Below are 18,788 nucleotides of genomic sequence, written 5' to 3' on the forward strand. Positions count from 1 at the left end.
TAGAATGGCTAAACTTAAAAAGACTAATCATAGCAAAAGTTGGTGAGGAAGTGGAACAACTGGTACTTTCATATACTATTGCTAAGAAGGTGAAACGGACAAGCACTTTGGACAACAGTTTGATAGTTTCTTAAAACCTTAGATACATACTTACCATATGATTCCACTCCTAGTTTTTACTCAAGAAAAATGAGTGTTTAAAAGTATATTTGATATGTGCTTTAATCAGGTATGGTAAGACATGCAGACACAGAAATGACTGTTGTAAAGGAAGTTGTTTTACCTACAGTTCGCTAGAAGTGGGAGGCATGGCACACAAAGAGGCCACATAAGCAAGCACTAGGTAAGTCCTGAGTAAAGAGAGCCAGGGAAATCACGGGCCTTTATGTGGTTTCTGCAGGAAGGAATGTGTGAGGCAAGATAAGAAGGCTAAAGGAGTTTAGGACTGGCTACTTTGAAGAGTTTCAGCTGGCTCCAGGATGTAGCGATTGCCCCTAGTTGTCAGGTACTCAACCCTGGGGTGATAAGGACAGATGGACAGTGGCCCAGAGTGTAAGAGGAAGTGGGAGATTCTGGGCCCTGGAGATTGGCGAGTTTACATAGAAAAGTGATCCTGGCAGGTGAGTCTTGTTACCTTTAGGAGCTGACTGACCCTGGGAGAGGTAATGTCTCTAAGATCAGCAAGGTTTCAAATGTCAAAATATCAGAAACACACGGTTAATACAGAATCCTATCTCCATATAAAAACTTTATGAGAACGTTCATATTGGCTTTATCTGCAATAGCCCCAAACTAGAAACAACCTAAATATACGTCAACAGTTAAATGGATAAACAGATCATGGCATAGTCAAACAATAGGCTACTACGAACAAGAAAAAGAAATGACTTACTGATACTTGCAAAAATGTAGATGAATCTGAAAATAATTATGCTGGTTGAAAGTGGGAGACAAAAACGGAGTATGTACGATCCCATTTACTCTAGAAAAGCAAGCTTATTTCTAGTGACAGAACACAGATCAGCGATGGCCTGGTGATGAGGTATGATGGAGAAAGACATTAAAAATGGGTGATGGATATGTCATTATTTTGACTGTGGTAATAATTTCATGGTATATACATATGTCATCTCGTCAAATGGGACAATTTAAATGTGTACAGTTACTAAAGGTACAAACATTTATACCTCAAATAAGCTATTTCAAACAATTGCTTTTCAAGGGAATATTTTACATCCCAGTCTCTGAAGTTATCTAATCAGAATAGAGAAAACTCTAAGCTCAACTTCAGGTCACAGAGTGGCCCAAATGATCCCCAGAGATAGTTGCAAACCCAACTTTTTTTTTTCCTGAGACAGGGTCGTGGTGTGTTGCCCAGACTGGAAGCAGTGCAATCTGGCTCACTGCAACTTCTGCCTCCCAGGTTTAAGCAATTCTATCTGCCTCAGCCTCCCAAATAGCTGGGATTACAGGCACCCGACACCAAGCTTGGCTAATTTTTGTATTTTTTAGTAGAGACGGGGTTTCACCATGTTGGCCAAGCTGTCTTGAACTCCTGACCTCAGGTGGTCCACTTACCTTGGCCTCCCAAAGTGCTGGGATTATAGGCATGAGTCACTGCACCCAGCCCCTAACATCTTTTGAGAAGCAAATTGGACTCAAAATTAGTAATCTTGGGTCTTGGTTCCAGCTCTGCCATTGATTTGCTGTGTCATTTTAGGCAAATCATTCAATCCCTCCAGACCTAAGTTTTCTCGTGTATAATATGAATATGTGGAACTTAGATGTCTGTAAGTACTTGTCATTTCTGAACTGTGGACCCAGCACCTCTACTAGGCTTCTGTGGATCTATCCAAGTTGCCAAGCTCAGAGTTTCAGGTAACCCCAATCCTATCTCCAATTACCGACAGCCACTTGTCATGGGCAAAAACGAAGACTAGGAAAGGAGGAAGGAGCAGGTTAACAGGAGTTGTTTGGGAGTGTACTAAGTGTTTTTAAAAAATTATTGTGGTAAAATACATATGCCATAACATTTGTCATCTTAATCATTTTTTTTTTTGAGATGGAGTTTTGCTCTTGTTGCCCAGGCTGTGCAATGGTGCGATCTCAGCTCACCACAACCTCTGCCTCCCGGGTTCAAGTGATTCTCCTGCCTCAGCCTCCCGAGTAGGTGGGATTACAGGCATGAGCCACCATGCTTAGTTAATTTTGTATTTTTAGTAGAGATGGGGCTTCTCCATGTTAGTCAGGCTAGTCTCAAACTCCTGACTTCAGGTGATCTGCCTGCCTCAGCCTCACAAGTGCGGGGATTACAGGCATGAGCCACCGTGCCTGGCCACCATCTCAGTCATTTTTAAGTGTACAGTGCAGTGGCATTAAGTGCTTTCACATTGATCTGCAACTATGGCCATCACCCATCTCCAGAGCTCTTTTTATCTTGCCATGCTGGAACTCTGTATGCATTAAACACTCACTCCCCATTCCTTTTTCCCCAGACCTCTGGCTACCACCCCTCTACTTGCTTTGCTTTTTTTGAGATGGAGTCTCACTCTGTTGCCCAGGCTGGACTGCAGTGGCGGAATCTCAGCTCACTGCAACATCTGCCTCCCAGGTTAAAGCAATTCTACTGCCTCAGCCTCCTGAGTAGTTGGGACTACAGGCACACAGAACCACACCCAGCTAATTTTTGTATTTTTAGTAGAGATGGGATTTCACTGTGTTGGCCAGGATGGTCTTGAACTCCCGACCTCAGGTGATCCCCTTGCCTCGGCCTCCCAAAGTGCTGGGATTAAAGGCGTGAGTCACTGCGCCTGGCCTCACCCCTCTACTTTCTATCTCTATAAATTTGACTACTCCAGGTACTTCAAGTAAGCAACATCACACAATGTACTAAGTGCTTTTATATTATTTTATTTGATCCTTCCAATAAGTCAGGAAGTAGGAATTATCCTCTTCATTTTTATTTTCTTTTAGACAGAGTCTAAAACTGAAACTTCCATTACTGTAATTCAATAACAATGCATTTAATGAGAAGGTAGTGATCTAGTAATGAGATAACAGAAGCTTGAGAACAATATACAGGTCAGTGGAATTCATTCAACTCTCAGCCTTGACTGGATTATAACAGACTACTTAAAACCTTAGTGGCTCACTCTCCTGCTCTCTGTAAATTATGTGTATGTGTACGTGATTAAGAATGAAGTTACACAAGGTACCTTCTCAAACACAAGGTGAAATAAAAATGAGTTAGATCAAATGTGTAAAGCTCCAGTGCCTTCTCAAAGACATATGGTACCATGTAACCACAGAACATGTTTTTATTACATTCAATGTTGAGAGTTAAATGTCTCTCGAAAACACAGAATAAGATTCCAGACAGACATAACCACAAGTGGTGTTCTTACCCTCAAAAGTATAAACTAACCCTTCCCGGCTGCTGTCTCAGCTGTTGGTGAATCCTAGGGTGTAGGAATTTGCAACCCTTAATGTTATACGAAGTGATGTTGGCTTCCAAGACCAGCTGTAGCCAATCAACCCAGAGGCAAAACAGCCCCATGGTCACACTTCATGCTAAAAAGGATAGAAGTCCTGTGATGGGCAAACCAACCTAAGGCATGAATTTGACAGTAGGCTCTAAAGTTGGAGAACAGGGGATTTGCACCCAGCAGGCACCAGTCGGAATAGGTTCTTCTTGTAGATATTCTAGGAATTTGTTGCATACATGGCTGTTATTACGTTTATTCTTAATTTCGGAATGAGTGGATGTTGTTGCTCTTCTATACTAGTCATTTGAGACTTACAAATTCCTTATTAAAGCAAGCATTCCATAATACCTAGGAGCAGACTGTTTTTAGTATGAAAAAAATTCAACCTTTGACTTTTTCCTTTATAGTGAAATATTTAGTGTTGCATTTAAAATAACTAAGCACAATCTTTCTTTACAAAGAGTTTTTTTTAAGGAAATAGAAAGTATAAGATAGTAAAGTTTATTTAAGTGTTCGACAATGGATAGAAAAGATGTAACATGTTCTGCCTTATTTAGTCCAAAGAGAGAATTACTGGATATAAAGGGGGATTTAGAAATCTCTCAGAAGTAACATCATCTCTGCTTTGCCAAGACCATCATCACTTAAAGCCATCGCCTCTTTCTGTGTACTTCATGCGTAAAGAGAGAAAAATGCTATTTCACAAAATAAGAATATTTTGTAATTCATTAACTTTCAGTTTGGACACATAACAAATATTTTACATACTGATTCGCATGGAAAGGTTTTTAAAAGGCTAAGTACTTAGCCAGTAAATGAGAAGGAAAGGAAATGGAGATGAAACAGGCGCTCATTCTGTAGCTGTGGATATTTACTACAATAAGAACATTTTATTTTTATAGCACGTTGCTACCATTTGCAATCTGGGCATTTACAGCAAATGTAGACTAGTCAAACCAGAGTTTAAAATACATAAAACCACATCAGGAAAAAATCATACGCTCGTTGCATGAATACTAAATGCTGAGCAAGAGAAAAAGAGAGGTTATTGCCCATATATAAGAACCAACGCATTCCTAAGATAGCAGAGGCTAAAAAGAATGAGAGAGTCATGGAGAGAGGGAGGAAGGGGGGGAGAAAGGGAGGAAGAGAGGGGGGAAGGGAAGAAGGAAATTAGAATGTTAGGTCTGCCCTATGGTCACAAAACTACTCTGGTTAACAGCAAGGAACTTACCTTTGGTTATTCAAATATGAAACTTAAATGATTGGGAAGAGTATGGATAGAGCATAGATAGGATTTGGAATTAGACGAGATTTATATCATAGATTTGCCACTAACCAGCTGTGTGATCTTGGGTAAACCACTCATCCCGTCTGGACCTCAGTTCTCTAAACTGTATAATGAGGGGATCGGTTAAATCCTCCTCTTAAGCCTGTATAGCTGTAAAAGGCTGTGATTCTCTAATAAAAGTAACACAAAGAGCCAGTGGTGCATCTAGCAAGGGACCTTCCATGTTTACACTCAGCAAAATTCAGGGAGAGATTTCAGCAGGGAGGAAGGCGGACATACTGTTTCTTGAGCTAAGATGGCATTCTCTCTCTAGAGAGGCCTCAAGTCCTTCTGAATTTTTATGAATCAACTCGGAAGCACACACACCTAAACTACATGAATTCCTACAGCACTGTGTACCTCCCTCCATGCTGGGGCTGGAACATCTTTCTTTCAGTGCCTGTCATAGAACCTTGAATCATGCCCAATGCATGTTGGATACTCAATGAATAAACTCTAGAGAAACCTCTCTTCTGGTCAGATTCTGTGTTGGCCCAGCTTAAGTGCACACGGGTTAGTTTCTTAGTCTCGTAATGCCTCAGTCTCCTTATCCTTAATCGTGGCAGTTGCTAACTCTAAATTTTTAAAATAAAGATTCAGTGAGATAAAATACGTGAAATTCAGTCCAAGCAGCCCAAACTACAAAATACGTGATGACTGGCTTTAATAAGTGCTTCCCCAACCCTCTACAAACAAAAAGTAAATGAACAGCAGGAGAAGCGCACATTCCTGTACTTAATTTGCAGCTATTGGCTCGGATGCGACTCCCGCCTCTGACTCTACTGTCCCTCCCTGCTCAGCTCCCGGCACACCTGGCCGTTGTTCCTCCAGCTTTGTCTCCCAGGACAGGAGTCAGATTTCCGCTTCTCTAGCTCCCTAGATCTCACTCTCAGGTGTATCTTACTCCTGGCCACTTTGGATAACATGCCCTTCCATTTCGGGTGTGAACTGGAATTTTCAACGATGACAGCCAGGAGCATGTTGCATCAGTACCCCCTCAGGAAGGATAACTAACCCTCTTCAGTTCCAGTGATGGAGGCTGTCATAAGAAAATTCTGCTCTTTAATGAACTTCAGCTCTATCAGATTATTCAGCTGCTGAGAATGAAAGCACACAGAGCTAGAGATGGTGGAAGAGGGGAGATTCCTAATGAAGACTTCTGGGATCCAGGATGCAGCCATGCCTGATGCTGAGGTGTCCCTGGCGATTTTACTGCATATCCAATTGATTATCTTTAACCTCCAACCCAGGCTAATTTGTTTTTGTTTCTGGCCTGATGAGTGAGATCTCTAATACTTAAACTCTATCAGGGCAATTGAAAGAATAGAAGAAGGGAAGGAGGGAATGAGAGGCTTGGCAATCAGCACGCCTCCAGAATGGCTTCGAAATAAACCCTTCTGCTCCTGCAGACCTTCTCTGGTCTGGCGTACACAGTGAGACAGAATCAGGCCAGTGTCTGGAGGTATGAAGGTAAGATAATCATTCTCTTAAACAGATTTTGAATGATGGCACTCTTTTCTAATATGAACACATTGGTTGACAAGGTCTTATTACCTTCTAACAAGCTGCATGCAGTGGCTCATTCCTGTAATCCCAACACTTTGAGAGGCCAAGGTGAGCAGATCACGAGGTCAGGAGTTAGAAACCAGGCCAACATGATGAAACACCATCTATACTAAAAATACAAAATTAGCCAGGCATGGTGGTGGGCACCTGTAATCCCAGCTATTTGGGAGGCTGAGGCAGGAGAATCACTTGAAACCAGGAGGCAGAGGTTGCAGAAAGCCAAGATCGCGGCATTGCACTCCAGCCTGGGCAATAAAAATCAAGCTCTGCCTCAAAAAAGAAAAGAAAAGAAAAATACAGAATATCTTTTAGTTCTGCTTTAAGCTTCATTGTTTCTCCTTTCACATCTGGTACAATATTTTATGATTTTCTTGTCTTCTGGTTCTTATTGCTTGTTTTTCTTTAATTTGATGTGTAATAGTTGTACATATTTTGGGGGTATTGTGATATTTTGATATATATACAATGTGTAATGACTAAATCAGGGTAACTAGGACGTGCATCACCTCAAATATTTATCTTTTTTTGTGCTGGGAACATCACAAATATCTCTTCTAGTTATTTTGAAATATAAATTATTTAGTATAATTTGTCTTCTGTTCTATTGAGTACTAGATCGTACCCCTTCTAGCTAACTGCATTTGTGTACCCTTTAACTACACTTCATCCTTCTCTCAGTTTTAGTTTTATTTAAAATAAAAATTTGTCTACCGTTTTCTTTCTTACCTCTAGAAAATTCAGATGCACACACACAACATCCAGTGCCTATTTATAATCAAGCTGCCTCTAATTTCTTACATGGAAAAAAATAGGGCCTGGCATGGTGGCTCACACCTGTAAGCCCAACACTTTGGGAGGCTGAGGCGAGTGAGGTCCCCTGACTTCCTTGAGGTCAGGAGTTCAAGACCAGCTTTGTCAACATGGGTGAAACCTATCTCTACTAAAAGTACAAAAAATTAGCTGGGCATGGTGGCAAACACCTGTAATTCTAGCTACTAGGGAGGCTGAGGCAGGAGAATCACTAAATGTAGGAGGCAGAGGTTGCAGTGAGCAGAGATGGTAACACTGCACTCCAGCCTGGGTGACAGATTAAGACTCTACCTTAAAAAAAAAATACCGTTCTTGAGGAGGAATAAAATTGTTGTTAATATTATACTCTTTAATAAACTGTCAGTTCTATCAAATCATTCATATCATATTTCTGGAAAATTCAGAAAACTTTAACTATGTTTCCATAGTGAATGAGATGGCAGGCAGTAAGCAGAGGCCAGGCCAACACCGAGATCCTCACCTTAACACAGAGCAAGGTAATCTGTCAACAAAAAGTAAAAAACTCAAAGAATTTTCCATATCATTTAAAGATATGTAACATGGATTAAGATCCGAAGGTCAGGAATGAATATTTTATAGAAATAGAAACATACATTCAGATTGAAAAATAGTATACATCTATCTTTCCCCAAAACAATTAAAGATGTGTGTCAGTCCATTTTACATTGCTATAAAAGAGTACCTGAGTCTGGGTAATTTGTAAAAAACAGAAGGCTTATTTGGGTCATGGTTCTGCAAGCTGTAGAAGCATGGCACCAGTATCTGTGCAGCTTCTGGTGGGGCCTCAGGGAGCTTACAATCATGGTGGAAGGCATGGGGGAAGCTGGCATATCACATGACAAGAGAGGGAGCAAGAGGAGAGTGAGGAGGCAGTGTCAGGCTCCCTAAACAACCACGTCTCACAGGAACTTACAGCGAGAACCCAACTCACTCGTTACCATGGGGATAGTGCCAAACCATTCATGAGGTATCTGCCCCCATGACCCAAACACCTCTCACCAGGCCCCACCTCCAACATTGGGGATTACATTTCAACATGAAATTTGGAGAGGACAAACATTCAAACCATATCAATAAATAAATGGAAAAAACCACTAAGCTTGACTTTAGTTTTTTGTTCCTTTTTAGCTTTACAAAACTGTGTCTTTCTATTTACATGTAAAAGATGAGCATTAGAAGTAGCAATTCTTCTACATAATACTCCATAAGTGTTCTATAAAACTCAGTTCAATTTGTGCAAGAAAAATTTTAAATCCATTCATAGTAATGAATGCTGTAGTTAAGAATGCAAAATAGTTTCAGTAATTTAAAACCAAGAAAGAAAAAAAAAAGTCTCTTTTAGGGATAAATATCCATATATGGCTTTTATTCAAAGGCAACTTCGTTTTAGAAAACAGGAGAAAAAAAAGCCTTTTGCCTCTTTTGGATTTACATGCTCAGAAATGACCACACTCACAACAATTTCTAACCTTATATTTTAAAAAGCAGTGGTTTGGTAATACATGCACTAAGTGTAATAGCTTTCATTTTGAATCTTCTTTTTTTTTATTTTTATTTTTTTAGATAGAGTCTCACTCTGCTGCCCAGGCTGGAGTGCAATGGTGCGATCTTGGCTCACTGCAACCTCTGCCTCCTGGGTTGAAGCATTTCTCCTGCCTCAGCCTCCTGAGTAGCTGGGACTACAGGTGTGCACTACCATACCCAGCTAATTTTTTGTATTTTTAGTAGAGACAAGATTTCATTGTGTTAGCCAGGATGGTCTCAATCTCCTGACCTTGTGATCCACCCACCTCAGTCTCCCAAAGTGCTGAGATTATAGGCATGAGCCACCATGAATCCTCTAAAGTACATAATTGAAAATGTGAATATAGGTATAGAGTAGAAAGTTCATTTTTCTTTTCTTTTCTTTTCTTTTTTTTTTTTTTTGAGACAGAGTCTCACTTTGTTGCCCAGGCTGGAGTACAGTGATGCAATCTTGGCTCACTGCAACCTCTGCCTCCCAGGTTCAAGCGATTCTCCTGCCTCAGCCTCCCGAGTAGCTGGTATTACAGATGCCCACCACCGGGCCCTGTATTTTGTATTTTTAGTAGAGACTGGGTTTGATCATGTTGGCCAGGCTGGTCTCAAACTCCTGACCTTAGATTATCTGCATGCCCTGGCCCCACAAAATGCTGGGATTATAGGCATGAGCCACCGTGCCTGGCCAAAAGTTCATTTTTCAAATGACTATATAATTTTACTCAGCATGCATTTCTGATGTTGTGGCTATTTTACCACAATTTAGACACAGCACATCTGTTGGACAATCTACTCTCTAAAACTCAGATGTATTAACTGGCCTCTTCAAAGAATTCTCAGAGTGGTGCTTTCAAGGTTAGGAGAGGCTCTCTAAGCATTGACAATATAGATCACTTTAAAGCGTTTTCCTTTTCCTACGAAACACAATGTGTTTAGGGAAATAAAGACAATCTACTCTTCACTCTCCCTCATCCCCACTGAAATGCAAAAATAAATATATTACATTTTCAAACTGTCAAAAGAAAATGAAGACTTCTTAGATGTCTGCAAAGAAAACATGGTAGAAAAGAGCAATGGGTTCTGTTTTTATCAACCAGCAGAAGCGATTACCCAAACCATTTCAGAATCACAGAGAAAGGGTAATTAAAACTGCAAATCCTGGGGCCTCACCAAATCACTCAAATTTTGAATTGGAATCAAAATCTCTGGGAAATTTTTTTTTTAAAAAAAACATGTTCCCTAAATGATTCTTAGGAACACTGAAATGTGCAAGTCACAGAGCATGATGTTGAAGATATGAGCAATGCTCAAATCCCTTCAGAAGCACCAAATATTTTCCAAGACACTTTCTCTTTGACTTTCTCTTTCTCTCCTGTTCTGTGACTGCTTTCTCTCTCCATTTTTGGGAGGTGGGGCATTTTTGGGAGAGGGACATTTGGGAGGTGGAAAGGTGGATTGTCCTCGCCTATCTCCTTCCATCTGCACAGGAGACAAAGGTTGAGCCTGTTGTATTCTCCTTGGACAATTTTTTATTTCGAGACAGCATCTCTCTCTGTTGCCTGGGCTGGTGTGTAGAGGTGTGATCACTCCTCGCTGCAGTCCTGACCTTCTGGGCTCAAGTGATCCTCCCACCTCTGTGTCCAGAGTAGCTGAGACTACAGGTATGTTCTACCATACCTAGCTAACGTTTGTATTTTTTGTAGAGCTGGGGTTTCACCATGCTGCCCAGGCTGGCTTGTTGGACATTTCCATCAGAGTCTTAACAAATGCTTGATGATAACTAGATTGTATCCAGTTAAAAACTCAGTTTCTCTACAGATCAAGTTGACAGCTCTGGTGTACCTGAATTCTCTTCTAGATAATAAAGGGTAAAAAGAAATTTATCAAGGGAATATTTCTGTATATACTTCATATAACTTAAAAACTTAGAATGGACAACTTCTGAAGTTTCTTCAGGTGACCAAATGCTTTAAGGGAAGCTAAAATATACAAAGAAAATCATGCAGAGAGATTATTATGTAACCTTTTTGTATGTTTCCTGAGCAAATATGATAAATTCAGTATGAAATGGTTGATCCTTACTGCAAGTAGCTTCTTTCTTCCCTTTTATCAGGTACATGTGAAATTTCTTACAAAGCTGAAAATGAAATTATTTGGCTGATTACTCAATGTGATGGTTAATATTGAGTGTCAACTTGATTGGATTGAAGGATGCAAAGTATTGTTCCTGGGTTTGTCTGAGAGAATGTTGCCAAAGATTAACATTTGAGTCAGTGGACTTGGGAGAGGCAGATCCACCCTCAATCTGAGTGGACACCATCTAATCAGCTGGCAGCATGGCTAGAATAAAGCAGGCAGAAGAGGGGCTTGACTGTTGAATCTTCTGGCCATCTTCTCCTGTGCTGGATGCTTCCTGCCCTCAAATATCAGACTCCAAGTTCTTTAGCTTTTGGACTCTTGAACTTAACACCAATGGTTTGCCAGGGGCTCTTGGGCCTTCAGCCACAGACTGAAGGCTGCACTGTTGACTTCCCTACTTTGGAGGTTTGGAGACTGGGACTGGCTTTCCTGCTCCTCAGCTTGCAGACAGTCTATTGTGGGACTTCACCTTGTGATCGTGTGAGTCAATACTCCTTAATGAACTCCCTTTCATATATACTTCTGTCCTATCAGTCCTGTCCCTCTAGAGAACCTTGATACACTCAGTAAACACTTATTTTCTGGCTTTGCCTTTTTTGAAGTTTGGTTTATATGATTCTTTGATAACAATTAACTGCCAAAGTAGCTCTTGTACAAAGTCCATACACACAGGTGCACACAAAGCTATAATTTAAGCTTCTGACTAATCTCCAATAATCAACACCTGGATGTGTTTGTGAGCAAAGCCTCAAGGTCAGAGTGAAACAGACAAGAAGGAACATAACAAGTTGTCCTTGACCAGATTGCTTAAAATTGTTATCCCGATTTTTGAGCAATTCAAGACCTGTTTGTGTGACCGTGGGAAATGGGTCAGAGGTATAACAAGCATGAACCACAGAGGAGGAGTCTTAGAATAATAGCCAGCCCCTTTCAAGGAAGACTTTGTTTGCAATCTTCTCTCTGTGCAGCTCCAAAACAGGACCTCTAAGAATTTCAGTTTCATACTAAATCAAATTCCAAACTGTTCTTTGATCTACAGTGAAAACCCAAATAAGATGATAATCATTAACTCAAATAAATACACTGTTTACAAAACCATTGTGACCATTTGGCAGTTGTAAATAACCCTTTGTCTAGGATTGGAAAACTGGGCAGAGAAGCAGGATATATAAATTATCAAGAACGTGAGGGGAAGGAGAAAGGTGGGGCTGACAAGAGAAAAGCAGAGATACCGAGAAACTTGGAGAACAATAAAAGGCAGGCTAGGGGAACGTAAGGACAAAGCCAGCATAAAACACCTAAAAATAGCAGGACCATAGGACATTGTCCTAAAGATATTTGATCTGTCATTGTACTCCAGATCCTGCCATTTCAAGTTTAGATCTATAAAAAGGGATGTTTTAAAAATGCATCATCTCCTTCCTATCTGTTCAGCAAAGGTACTGATTGCGCATCCTGCTTCAAGCCGGTGGCCCTTACGGCAGGATTCTCTATTTTCTTACTTCAAAAAAATCAGTCACATGTTAGATTGCTTTCCCTCTGGGAATTTGCAGGAATCACAAAATTAAGTCAATAATAGTTACCCCTCCTGCCTTTGCAATCAACCATGAAAGCATGAGGGCAAGGCAGATGTGTGCCTTATAAACACATTTTAAAACATGCACCCCTTCTTCTCTTAGCAGAGTTCACTTCACATTAATTTTGCTCAGTATCTGCTCTTCTATTTCCCTCTGCCCTTTACTCTGTGAGATATCTTAATATTCTTTTGCTTACTTTCCAAATGTTAATCAGCGAAGAGCCTCTGAATCGCTGATGTGTCTAGATAATTTAAAATGAGAATCAAACTTTGAAAAGGTGGCTCCTCATTGAATATTGAAAAATGCTTTTAAGATTGGAATGAATGTGTGAATAAACACAAAATCCTTCTTGTAATAAAACTTTTTGATCAGCTTAATTATATTTATCCTATTTATTACTGGGGTTCTTTTTCCTCTCACTTTTCTGTCTAAATTATATAGATTTAAGTCTAGTCTAGTACTGCAGATAATAAACATGCACATTAATTTTTACAGAGGTGAGTTACAGACTTGACCCTAAATCCGCTGAGAAGTCCCTGATTCACTGAGTGTCTGCCATGCCCACAGCTCCCTTCTGATGAAACTGATGGTTTCTCCAGGTCAGATGCCTGGCACCATATGATCCTGCTGTCCTGGTCAGAGCTTTTTTTTTTTTTTTTTTTTTCCTCAGGGATGAGCTCCCAATCAAAATGTTTGCTGCTAGCATAGGGGGAGGCCAGATATGTTAATAAGGCTGCCCTGTCTCAGTGGTGACCAGTAAAACGAATCACGCCCTCGTTCTTAGTGTGACCGAATATGGGATACACTGGGAAAATGAGCTGTTTCGTAACTTACAGCAGCACAAATAAGTAGAAGCAGAAACAGAATGTTGCTTAGCCCCAAAACGGTGGGACACAGGTTTAGAAGAAATGGATACTAGGCCAGACATGGTGGCTCATGCCTGTAATCCCGGCACTCTGGGAGGCTGCCGAGGTCGGAGAATCACCTGAGGTCAGGAGTTCAAGACCAGCCCAGCTAACATGGTGAAACCCCGTCTCTACTAAAAACACAAAAATTAGCTGGGCGTGGTGGCACATGCATGTAATCCCAGCTACTCGTGAGGCTGAGGCAGGAGAATCACTTGAACCTGAAAGGTGGAGGTTGCAGTGAGCCCAGATTTTGCCACTGCACTCCAGCCTGGGCAACAGAGTGAGACTCCATCTCAAAAAAGAAGAAATGGATACTGCTCGCTGAGGGCATAACAACTTGAGTGGATCACTGCAGCTGTGGTGTCCAGAGGATCTCTGGAAGTACAGCTGCATCCTGAGTGGCTTTCCTGTTCCATGATATTTCTATGCAGAAATAGAGACATGTCACTCCTTTTTTCTCTATTTAACTTTAAACTTTCTTCAACTAAGGTAAACTACACATCTCTCTGCTCCTTGTAACCTTAAAGAATCTACCTGAGAGGACCAGTAAATTGCTCACTGCTATTTGTCCTCTCTGCCCTTCTGCTTTTTAAGGGCATAACAAAACAATTTCAGCACAGTATGGATTAATGTTTTTTCCCCCTGCTGTGGATTATTGCAGTCTTGGTCTCTGACACTGGTAATAAATTCCTTTCCTCTTCCTGATATATCTTCCTGTCTTTTAGTATCAAGAATGGTGCTCAGATTTTGTCTTTCAGTCACTTTTTGTATTAAACCTACAGGGACAACAGTGATGTTTCTCCTGGTCACATGACACCAAGGGAGGACAGGCGGGTTTATCCTTCTCAAATTCTCGACAGTGTTCAAGGTTGACAGCAACTCTCTTTGCTCTTATTTGTCTTTCTAAAAATAGTTCTTAGCATCTTCTATCTTTATCCTTTTTTAAATTAAAAGTTTACTTTTTATTGATTCAAGGGGTGTAAGTACAGTTTTGTTACATGGATGTATTGCATAGTGGTGAAGTCTGAAAATTTAGTGCACTCATCACTCGAATAGTGTGCATTGGACCCAATAGGTCCATCTTCCTTCTTTCTCCAGCTATTCTGCATCCAATTGGTTTCTCTTCTCATCTTTCTGGACACAGGGAAACCATCTATCTACATCATGACACTGCCTTGGCACTATCTTACCTGTAGTAAGATCATGCTTAAGAATGGTGAATCACATAATTTAACAAAAAGTAGAGCCACCAACAGTAAGACCAGGAACACATCATGTAGGCCCCTCAATTTATAAACTTAAATTGATACTCGATCCACTGACTGGAAAACTTTTAGGCATGTTTGGAACAACCTGAATATGCAAATCCACTTTTTTCAATTGTAGATTTTATGAAATCCAAATACACATCAGGTATTTTTGATGAAAATCTAATGTCTGGGTTGAACTGTGCTGTAAGTATAAAATGCACACTGGAATTCGAAAACTTAATTGAAAGAAAAAAATTAAAAATCTCATTAACATTTAAAAATATTGATTATATGCTAAACTAATATTTTGGCTATATTGCTGTCTTTCTCTATTTGGGCTGCTACAATGAAATTCCGTAGACTGGGTAGCTTATAAACAACAAATATTTACAATGTGGTAATATACTGAGGCTGAAAAATAAAATTTAAAACACAAAACAAACCAAAAACACTAAAATAAACCCAATAGAAATATATGTCTCACAGTTACGGAGGCTGGAAAGTCCAAGATCAAGGTGCTAGTAGGTGTTCACATATGACCTGGTTGGTTTCAGGCTGCCAGTTCTGACCAGCCTTATCTATGGGTTGTGATCCCAATGTGAATTTAATTGTTTATGATTTCAAAGCCTTTGCAGTGCTGTTTACGTCTGTCCCGCATGTGCACTTTTCTGTGTCCAGTGTGGCCCTTGTCCAGTGGCCATTCCCATAGTTCAGTTCTCAAGGACTGACGCATGCTGCTCAGGGTCAGAACTATGCACGTGCAATTTGGGGATGGGCCCAGGACTTCATACACAACTTTAAGTGATTGCCTTCCTAAGCTCCTCCTTTTCTGCAATATCTCTGCAGCATGGTCCTTTTTTGTTCCCTGAGGCTTTCAAAGAATCTGAGACTTTATTTAATCTGCTGCTGTGGTGTACTTCTTGTGATTATCAATGGGTCCAAGTGGTAGAAAAACAGAGAAAGAGAAAGAAAACGAAACCATCAGGTATTTGCCTCAGATTCTTGGAAGCACAGTTCCTTTGACAGAAGGATTGGAGAGAAAAGTTCTCCTTCTTCAAAGAACAGAGAAAAGGCAAGAAGAGAGAAATGGGGGTTTTCTAGTGTTTCTCTGAGCACCAAGAGATACTTTTTTGCTCTTTGAGCCAGAAATAAGGGGATTCTCCTTAGGGTGTCTCTGTTGGCACCAATGCCCTTTTGAGCTTCGTCTGGGAGACACAGGAGGAAACAAAGTAAACTCATTGTCATTTCAATGGTAGTTTGAATTCTATTCTTCTGCCCCAGAAGGCTTTTCAGTCTTCAAAAAGTTGTTTCAAGCATTCTGTCCAGGTCTATCAGATGCATTCAATGGGAGAGACACAGTGACTTTAGTCGTATCCAAAACATGACATGTACCGTTATTATTATTTAATATTGTTTTAGACATTGTGGACAACGCAATAAGACACGACACAGAAATAAGATATAATGATTGGAAAGGAGACAATAGGATCACTATTTGCAAATTATAATAAGAGTGAACGTTCAGCAACTACTAAGGTTGTGTGAAGTAAGACCTTTAGATAATTTATACACAGCAGTCCCCTCTTATGTGCAATTTTGCTTTCCAACATTTTATTTAACCTCAGTTCAAAAATATTAAATGGGAAATTCCAGAAATAAACAATTCCTAAGTTTTAAAGTGCACGCCATTCTGAGTGGTGTGATGAAATTTCATGCAGTCCTGCTTCATTCACCCAGAACAAGAATCGTCCCTTTGTCCAGAGGATCTACCCTGTCTAAGCTACCCACCCACAGTCATTTAGGAGCAATCTGGGTCATCATATTGATTGTCATGGTATAGGTATCATAGTCCTTGGGTTCGAGTAATCCTTATTTTACTTCATACTGGCCCCAAAGGGCAAGAAAAGTGATGCTGACAATTTGGACATGCCAAAAAGAAGCCATAAAGATATTATTTTAGGTGAGAAGGTGAAAGTTCTCAATGTGATAAGGAAAAAAAAATGGATGCTGAGGTTGCCAAGATCTATGGGAAGAACAAATTTATTCACAAAATTGTGAACAGCATATTGTTATATTTGCTTAATTACTAGTTATTATTATTAATTACTAACTGTGCCAAATTTAAAAATTAAACTTTATCATAGCTATAAAAACATAATGTAGGAAAAAACAGTATATATAGGGCTTGGTACTGTCTGTGGTTTCAGGCATTCACTGGGGGTCTTAGAATGTATTCCTCATGGATAAGTGGGGACTACTGTGTCCCTTGACTCAGATGATCTTCATAATAAACCTATAAGATGAAAATTATTATGACCATCTCCATTTTACAGATAGGAAAAAAATTAAAGCCAAAATAAATTATGTAAGTTGTTCAAGATCACATAGTCAATTCATGGAAGATCCAGTATATTAGGCTAGGTAGACTGTCAAACTTGTGCCTTTACTCAAAGATAACCAACTGAAAAACTTATTGAAAAGAGTAAGAATGAAGCAGGCAAACCCTAACAAATATTGAGATATAATAGAAAGGTATAATAATTAGAATATTTTGGCACTGACACAAAAAGACGTGTAGATGATCGTGACAATGTAATTTCAAAACAGAATCTATATATGAGAAATCAATATATACTCAAAAAAATAACACATACCATTATGAAAAAAGTAAATTGTTTTGGAATAATTATTTAGCTAGTTATAAAAGAGTAGGTATAGTTACATGGTATAGCATATACCTAAACTAAATTCCAAGTATATATATTAAAAATGGGAACATTCAATAAGCTAGACAAATAGAAGTAAATATTATTATATCTCTAAAATATTTCCTAAGCTTAAAAGTGATAACAGCAATCAACATATTTTGTTGTTTAAAAAATACAAATAATTATACAGAAAACTAAAATAAAATGAAAAAGCCAGAATTTTTTGGAAAAAATATTCACACAAATATGACAAAGGTTTACTGTTATTAACACAGTGATCACACCAATTTTAAGAAAATATTCAGACCCTAAGGGACATAAATATATTTCTTTCCTTATTAAAAATGAGATATGAAAACATCTCACATTTTCAAGAGCACATTGAAGCTACATCATGATGACACATATTAGCTTTAACAAGTGGTAAAATCTCATGACACTGAAGCCATTTGATATAAAACTGTAAAATGGTTAAAAAACAAAACAAAAAAGTTTTAGACACTGCATTCAGGAGGTGTGTGAAGATTCTTAAAAATGTAATTACAATTTTCATCAGTAACATTTCCGAGGCTGTTTCTCAAAAAATTAATTCCGGATATGGGGAAGTGGCTCATTGGAGTGTTTATTTTTCCCTTTGGTTAATAAATAAAAGAAAACTAAATTTAAAACCACAGGAAATTAGCTAAGTCAATTATGGAATATCTGTTTTATGGAAAACTGTATCATCAATAAAATTTATCTATAAAAAGCTTACAATAGCATAAAAACATTTAATCTATGAAAAAAGTCTAATCATATACATAATAATTACAAGTACATGAAAAAATATACAGGCCAGCCCAGTGGCTCCCACCTATAATCACAGCATTTTGAGAGGCTGAAACATTAGATGACTTGAAGACAACCAATCATTTCACTGTGTTCTGGTATATCACTCTCTCTCTCTCTTGTTTTTTTCTTTAAGCAGTCTTTGTATTTTATAGTCCCATTATCACAGTAAGAATAGTATGACTTATAAAAGATAAGCATCAAATAAATAAATATTCACTGAATGAAAATTTATCCTCTCAAAAATCCCTAGTTTTACAAATTTAATAATCTCAATTAGAACTTTAAAAATTCCACCCTCCTCCCCTGCCTCGTTAGAAATCAAGATTTCTGAACATTTGTCCATTTCTTGATGACTCACAAGTATCTTTGTAAGCATCAATTACTCATTATGTTTGAAGATTCCAGAAACTATAGCACAAATATGCATAGACCTCCAGAGCATACAGAGATGTGTATATTCTTTGTCCCTATGCGGAACGGATCCATATTGCTATTTTGGAAATAACTCCTTTGCTTCCTTTTATCTCCTCCTTAGAGTGGGCCCTCCACTCCGGCTTATTCCTACTCACATGCCTGAAGCTCATACTCTAATACCCCTCTTCATTTGCAAAATATTCACTTCTCCGGGAAGAATAATTAGAATGT

The 18,788-nt window shown here is 39.1% G+C and overlaps 1 protein-coding gene across 14 annotated transcripts in view; it reads right to left on the reverse strand.

Annotated features, from left to right (window-relative positions):
• KIAA1217 (KIAA1217 ortholog) overlaps positions 1-18,788 on the reverse strand; it is a 495,122-nt gene that overhangs the window by 394,787 nt on the left and 81,547 nt on the right. The window lies entirely within an intron of this gene.

This window comes from Sapajus apella, unplaced genomic scaffold, assembly GCF_009761245.1.
Source record: "Sapajus apella isolate SASKATOON/1434 unplaced genomic scaffold, GSC_monkey_1.0 scaffold53, whole genome shotgun sequence".
NCBI lineage: Eukaryota > Metazoa > Chordata > Mammalia > Primates > Cebidae > Sapajus > Sapajus apella.